The sequence below is a fragment of the Hyaena hyaena genome, unplaced genomic scaffold (genome assembly GCF_003009895.1).
Source record: "Hyaena hyaena isolate Hyena2069 unplaced genomic scaffold, ASM300989v1 scaffold_596, whole genome shotgun sequence".
Lineage (NCBI taxonomy): Eukaryota > Metazoa > Chordata > Mammalia > Carnivora > Hyaenidae > Hyaena > Hyaena hyaena.
This window is the reverse complement of record NW_024081228.1, coordinates 354,405-362,056: the sequence shown is the minus strand read 5'-3', so window position 1 is coordinate 362,056 and position 7,652 is coordinate 354,405. Positions and strand designations below refer to the sequence as shown.

General features: G+C 34.0%; 1 non-coding gene across 1 annotated transcript; it reads left to right on the top strand.

The window, feature by feature from the left end:
• The first annotated feature begins 6,676 nt into the window (after positions 1-6,676).
• LOC120248558 lies at positions 6,677-6,818 on the top strand. Its single transcript, XR_005532603.1, has one exon. It is a non-coding gene; the product is annotated as a U4 spliceosomal RNA (small nuclear RNA).
• Positions 6,819-7,652: the final 834 nt, after the last annotated feature.

Genomic DNA, 7,652 nt, shown 5'->3' with positions numbered 1-7,652 from the left:
TGTTGAAGTGAATACTGATGTATTTTGCTGACAAATCTAAATCAGTTAAATATCATTGCTTCCAGTCTCTGCCACTTGGGAATGAAGAAAATAAAGAACAATGAAAAAGTATTGCCTGTTAGAGATTATTCCTTTTTACTACTTTATTTGAAGTTTATGGAGAGTCTTAAGTTCTTAAGAATGATTCATCAAATTATAGATGACAAGTAAACATTAGGGATTCACATTGAGTTTCTTTCTTTCCATGTAATTATTAGGTGAGTAATATTGGAGGAAGTAGGACTGGAGCTAATTTTTGACAAATGCAACTAAATACACTGTATAAGTACATCAGTACATCATGTTACCTTATATATTTTTTGAAAAATCATCATAATATTTCAAATGTTACTTAGAAAGTAGGGTTTTAAAAGTTGTAATTTATTAGTAAGTTATCAGTATTTAAATACTATAATGTTAATAAGTTCCTATCTACAAGATTGCAAGATTTAGAATACAAATAATAATTAATGAAACACTTTCCATTTTAACAAATGTCACTTGTTATTTTAATAATATTTAGAGGAAATCAATTTTTTCTTAGATAAGTAACTCTTTCTCCCTACTCACTTTTTCAAGTCATTCATTTCATGCTAGGACACTAAGATTTGGAGTCATGTAAAGTAGTGATTCTTGAACTTTACCCTCTATCACAATAACCTAAGACCTTTGAAATTCATATTGCAAGGCCCCGGAGATCCTTATTCAATAAGTCTGGAGTTGGATTCAGAAATGTGCCTTTCTCAGAAATTCTTAGATGATGTTGATGCTGATGGCCTAAGAACCACACTTTAGGAATCACTACTATAAGACATATGAATTTACTCAATCATCATTTCAACCATTCAATACAAATTTGAATACCAACTGTGTGCCAAAATCTGGAGATGAAAAAGTAGAGAAGCTACATTTTCTTTTGTTGACATTCAATATTATAGTAGTTTCAAGTGTACAACATAATGATTTGACAACTGCATTATGAAATGGTCACTATGATAAGTGTAGTTACCATCTGTCACTATACAGTTACTATGGTATTATTAACTATATTCCTAATACTATCCTTTCTATCCCCTGACTTATTTTATAACTGGAAGTGTGTTCTTCTTAATCCCATTTGCCTATTTTGTCTATGTCCTTCCCCTCTTTTCTTCTGGCAACCAATAGTTTGTTCTCTGTATTTATGGTTTTTTTTTTTTGTTATTATTTGTTTGTTCATTTGTTTTGTTTTCTAGATTCCATGTTTAAGTGAAATCATATGGTATTTGTCTTTCTCTGCCTGATTTATTTATTTTTTAGCATATATCTCCTAGGTATTCTCTTGTAGCAGTTGAGTAAGTTTCTGTTGTGTGTATATACCATGTCTTCTTTATCCATTCACCTATTGAGGTACACTTAGATTGCTTCCATATTTGGGCTATTGTAAGCAAAGCTGTATTAAATATATGCTGCATATATTTTTTTGAATTAGTGTTTTCATTTTGTTCAGGTAATTACCCAGAAGTGAAATTACTGTATTGTATGCTACTTCTATTTTTAGTTTTTCGAGCTCATTTTTGAAGGTTTTGAGGAAAACTTTTATCTTCCAGAGTAGCTGCACTAATTTACATTTCCACCAACAACTCATGAAGGTTCCCTTAGTTCCACATCCTTCCCAACACTTGTTATTTCTTGTCTTTTTGGTATTAGCCATTCTGACTGGTGTAAGGTGGTATCTCATTGTGGTTTTGATTTGCATTTTCCTCATGATTAGTGATGTTGAACACCTTTTCATGTATCTCTTGGTCATCTGTATATCTCTTTGGGAAAATGTCCTCTGCCCATTTTTTTTTTTTTTATCAGATAATCTTTTTTCTGGTATTGAGTTGTATGAGTTCTTTATATACTTTAGATATCATGATATTCATGACTTGTCAGATGTATCATTTGCAAGTATCTTCTCATTCATTTGGTTACCTTTTTATTTTATTAATGGTTTTCTTTGCTGTGCAAAAACCTTTCTAATTTGGTGTAGTCCCAATTGTTTATTTTTGTTTTGTTTCCCTTGCTTGGGAGACATATTCAAAAATATTGACAAGTTTGATGTTCAAGAGATTATTGCCTATGGTTTCCTTTAGGAATTTCATGGTTTCACGTTTTACATTTAGATCTTTAATGGGGCGCCTGGGTGGCTTAGTCGGTTGAGCGTCCGACTTTCGCTTAGGTCATGATCTCGTGGTTCGTGGGTTCGAGCCCCGCGTCGGGCTCTGTGCTGACTGCCGGCTCAGAGCCTGGAGCCTGTTTCAGTCTGTGACTCCCTCTCTCTCTGACCCTCCCCTGCTCACGCTGTCTCTCTCCTAGAAATAAATAAAAATAAAAAAAAAATAGATCTTTAATCCATTTTGAGTTTATTTTTGTGTATGCTGTAAGAAAGTGGGCCAGTTTCATTCTTTTGCATATAGCTGTCCAGTTTTCCCAGAACAATTTACTGAAGAAAGTATCTTTTCCCCATTGTATATTATTGCCTTCTTTGTCATAGGTTAATTGACCATATGAGCATGGTTTATTTTTGGGCTTAGAGAAGCTACATTTTTTTTTTTCCACTGGAGGGAATTATTTTGAGTGTCTAAGTTAGCTTTACATCTATAAGTAATTGACTTTTAGCTTCTACGTGCAACTTCATGTTTCTACCTCAGTTTTACATCATTCATTTTTTTCCCCACAGGGAATGAATCAGTATTTTGTTTATCAGATTAAGACAAATAGACTTAAAATAAAATGTAGTGGATTCAATATAAAGCTAAGTCTTTAAATACTAAGTCTACAGAAGAGTAGGTCTGAAGACCCTATATTTTTAAAGAGATTGAAATATTATATTAGTTTTCTCACACTGTCATAAAAAACCACCACAGATTGTATACCTTGAACAAAAACATTTCTCACAGGTTTGGAGGTTGGAAATTCAAGGTCAAGTTGCTGGCAGCGTTGATTTCTGGTAAGACCATTCTTTATGGCTTGCAGATGGCTGTCTTCTCACTGTGTCTTTACATGGCCTCTTCTCAGTGCCTGAGCTTTCCTGGTGTCTTCCTCTTCTTATAAGGATACAAGTCATATTGTATTAAAGTCTTACCCTGTCAGCCTTATTTTAACTAAATCACCTCTATGAAGGCCCTATTTCTAAATACAGTATGTGGATTAGGGTCCATTCATCTGACTACGTTTAACCTTAATTATCTCTTTAAAGCCTCTATCTCCAAATATGGTAACTTTCTGAGGTACTGGGATTTGGGATTTCAATATAAATTTTGGGTTAACACATGTCATCCTGTAACCGATATTCACAGGTATGAGAAGACATACCTTTAAGGATCAACTTTAAAATTGTCCCCTGACTTGTACCTAAATCATCATCTTTTCTTTTTCCTATAATCAGTCCTTCTATAACCATGTATTAAGAGGCTACATCATTTCCAGGGCTACTATAGAAACAGAGGGAGGAAGTTTATTTTGCCTTCAATTTTGAACATTATTCCTATATGTTTATGTGTAAATATATCTATTTGGAAATTGTGATGCAAAGTCCTTTGGAAAAAATATTTGGTTGAGTGTTGGTTTCCTGGAAGAACTAAAAAAGTCCATTTAATGTATAATGAGGTTAAACTACTTTATAACTTAAACACAAACTAATGAAATTCTAACTGGACGAAGTATAATTCAGTTTTTCTTGATACAAGTGGTAAAATGAGGACAATATTAATAATAACAGTGATTGATTAATGAATTAACATTCATTAAATAAACATTTACTGGACACTTGCTTTGTGTTCACGATACTGTCTGAGAGCTTAAAATACAGTATTGAGTAAGAAGGAAAAACCTTTGCTAGAATGGAGCTAATGGTCTAGGAAGTGATTGAAAAGTGATTTCCTAATTCTGATTTCCTAACAGAAGGAAATCAAGGTGCCCACAGCAATAATGCGGAGAACAGTTTTGGTGACTAAATGGTCCTGTCAGGAAACAGTTCACCCCAGATGACTCACAGGAAGGTTCTTCCTTTGATGACTCATAGAAGGTTCTTCTATGAAAGAACTAGTTAGGGTGCTGTGGGCAATGTTCAGGAAATAAACAAGGTATCTTGAGATTCTTGGAGCCTAGCCATTATCTATGCATAGATCTGAAGGGTCAAAGAAAAGAATTCCTGGTAAGAGAGATCAGTGAGAAATAGAATCATAGAGGAAAGGACAATGCAAACTATACTCGGTGGGTGGATTGGTGGGGGGGGAAACTACTTACAGAAACGTAACCCAAAGTAAGGAAGCAGTGAAAATAAAACATCTCAATTTCTGTCTCCTTCTGCTCACTATTCTCTTAATGGTTTCTTCCTTTGTCCAAATCCTACAGCAAGCCAGAAGAAGAAGGAATTTGCAAAATGTAATCTACTAGGATTAGGAGAGAAGGAGAAGAGATGGTGGGGGGGGGGATGTCAAAGGGATAACAGCATATCACTTGCACAGAGGCAGCAGTAGAGCTGAAATTGTTGTTAGAACAGTCATTCAAATATGTTATTTACAGATAGGAATACTTGTATGTTAAGCACCTTTATGAAATGAAGTTTATATTTTTCCTCTGATATCAAATCACAGAGAACACTAAGTAACATATGCAAAATATTATAGAGCCATAAAGAATAGTAAAAAATCATGAGCTAAGAAATTTACCAAAATTGGAGACTTAGGCAGAGAGGGAGAAATTAAGGTGTGTGGGCTGTCACAAATACATATTTTATAAAAAACAACTTTGAGCAACTGACCAATTTATTTAATGGTGGCTGGCTTTTTTCTTTCTTTCTTTCTTTTTTCTCTTTATATCCTGTGCTCAGCGTCATGGTAATTTCATGGCTGGTGTGAGACATTTTTTCCAATCTGTACAATGGATATGCCCTACTGGAATCAGTTTCCTTGAGAAGGCTTTGTCAGTAAGGTCTTGGCAGTGATCCCAGGGTGGCAAGAGTCTTTCTATCTTTGGAAAGAGTTGTACAGCATCTGAAACTGTTAAGGTAGCTGAGGGGTCCTTGAATTCAATATAATTGGATAGTATTTTTAGGACATTGTGTGAGCATAAATATATAAGTGATGAGGTAAATGAATCCTGGAAGAATTATAGAAAATTACTAGGTATTTATGTGTATAAAACAGCAAAACTGTAATGTTTTATAAAATCTTTTTCAAGATTTTCAATCTTTTATCATTTATCAAGATAATTGGAATAATTATAAATAAAAAAATCTACCATCTGGTCAATTTATTCCCATCTCTGCATAGTTTCTTGGCTTTCTAAAATGTAACATGATTGACAAGAAAATTCATCTTTTATATAGTTTCTAAAACTTTATCTTTTCAAATATTTCTAAATTCACTCTATCTGAACATATAAGCTCTGTAACTCATCATTTTCTATTATCAGTGGCACAAAATATACATCACTACTGGAAATAATTAGCTTGCTTAATTGCTAGATTTAATTCTATTCGTTAATTGACTGTTTATCATCTGTCTCATACATTTGTAGTAATTAAACAATTTTTATTTTGCTAAATTTTAAATTGAAAAGGTCTGATACTCTGGGAAAAATCATGCAATGTTTAATCCCAAAGGCTTGACATTGTATTTCATGGATTTGAGCATTCGTTCGCTGCTAGCCATTTACCTTGAGCAAGTTATTTAATGTCAGTAAACCTTAGTTTCTTTATCTGGAAAATGAAGAATAATAGTGGTATCTACCCTCAAAAATTCTTATGAAGAATATATTAAAATGGATTCTTGATTGGCCAGGAATTTCAAAATTTAAATTATTACTGTTGTTAATATATATAGCTCATATTGTAGATATTGAATATATCTAAATAATGATAATATTTAGTTTATAAGTATTAATCTTTTTTTATTTTAAAGCTTTTATTAAAAAGTTTATTTATTTATTTGGGGTGGGGCAGAGAGAGAGGAAGAGAGAGAATCCTAAGCAGGCTCCACACTTTCAGAGCATAGCCAGATGTGGGGCTTGAACTTACAAGTCATGAGATGATGGACTGAGCTGAAATCAACAGTTGGACACTTAACTGACTGAGCCACCCAGGTATCCCTATAAGTATCAAACTTCTTGATGTTTATATAACAATATTATCAGCACAATACAATATACATCATTCTCATACTTTGGAATATGGCATGGTTACACAATTAAGTGCATAATATCTCTAAGAATAATAGTAAATTAAATATTAAAAAAATTTTAATGCTTATTTTGCGGGGGGGGGGGCGGGGAAGGAGCAGAGAGACAGAGTCTGAAGCAGGCTCCAGGCTCTGAGCTGTCAGCACAAGAGCCCAAAGCCGGGCTCAGACTCATGAACCATGAGATCAAGACCTGAGGCAAAGTCAGACACTGACTGAGTCATCCAGGGATCCCAGTAAATTAAATATTATAAAGACTTATTATTTATTTTTTAAAGAGAGAGACAGAGTGAGAAAGGGGAATAGCAGAGGGGAAGAGAGAGAGAGAATCTCAAGCAGGCTCCACATTCAGTACAGAACTGACAAGGGGATTGATCTCATGACCTGATCACTACCTGATCATGACCTGAGCCAAAATCCAAGAGTTGGACAGCTTTGTGCAGTGGCAGTATCGTAGCCAGTGAGGCTTATCCGAGGTGCGATTATTGCTAACTGAAAATCCAAGAGTTGGACGCTTAACCAACTGAGCCACCCAGTACCCAACAATTAGTGATATTTTAAAGTAATTTATTATCGGGGCGCCTGGGTGGCTCAGTCAGTTAAGCGTCCGACTTCCCCTCATGTCATGATCTCACGGTTGGTTCGAGCCCCAGTCGGGCTCTGTGCTGACAGCTAGCTCAGAGCCTGGAGCCTGTTTCAGATTCTGTGTCTCACACTCTCTCTGACCCTCCCCTGCTCACGCTGTCTCTCTCTTTCTGTCTCTCAGAAATAAATAAAAAAAACTTAAAAAATAATTTATTATTGATGACTGTTGATAAATACGGTTTTTATATAATTAGTCCATTTTTGTATCAAAACATATGGTAATTTAATAATTTGAGTGAATTTTTTGAGGAAAATAATCCCTAAAGTTTAGAGGAGTTGTCTCTAATAAAGTTCTAATATATTTTAACATATTAACATTTCCATTGTTCTTTCCATCATTGGTGAAGCATATGTAATCTCCAAGATAAAGCAAAAATCATGTGGCCTTTCAATAACTCTAATATGAATTGAAAAGAAACTATTACTCTTTTTATTTATAGAACTATTTCAAAAATGGAAGATAAATTATTACAGTAATAGATATTTTATCTCTTACTGCATAAAAATATCAGAGCAGTAAAGCCATTTGTGCCTAAGGCTGTATTTAAAAGTAGAACCTCTAGAACAAGAAGTTTCTAGAGATCAGAATCCCGTATCTATAGCTAATACACCTTGGCTTACGTGCCACATTATACTGCAATTTTATTCTTTATGTTATGTGTAACAAAAATTTTTTTCATTTAAAGTGGCTTAAGAACCCACTTTATTTTTATTCTCCCTTCCATTGTCAAGTTTATTTTAGAGCTTTCCTCATATTGACAA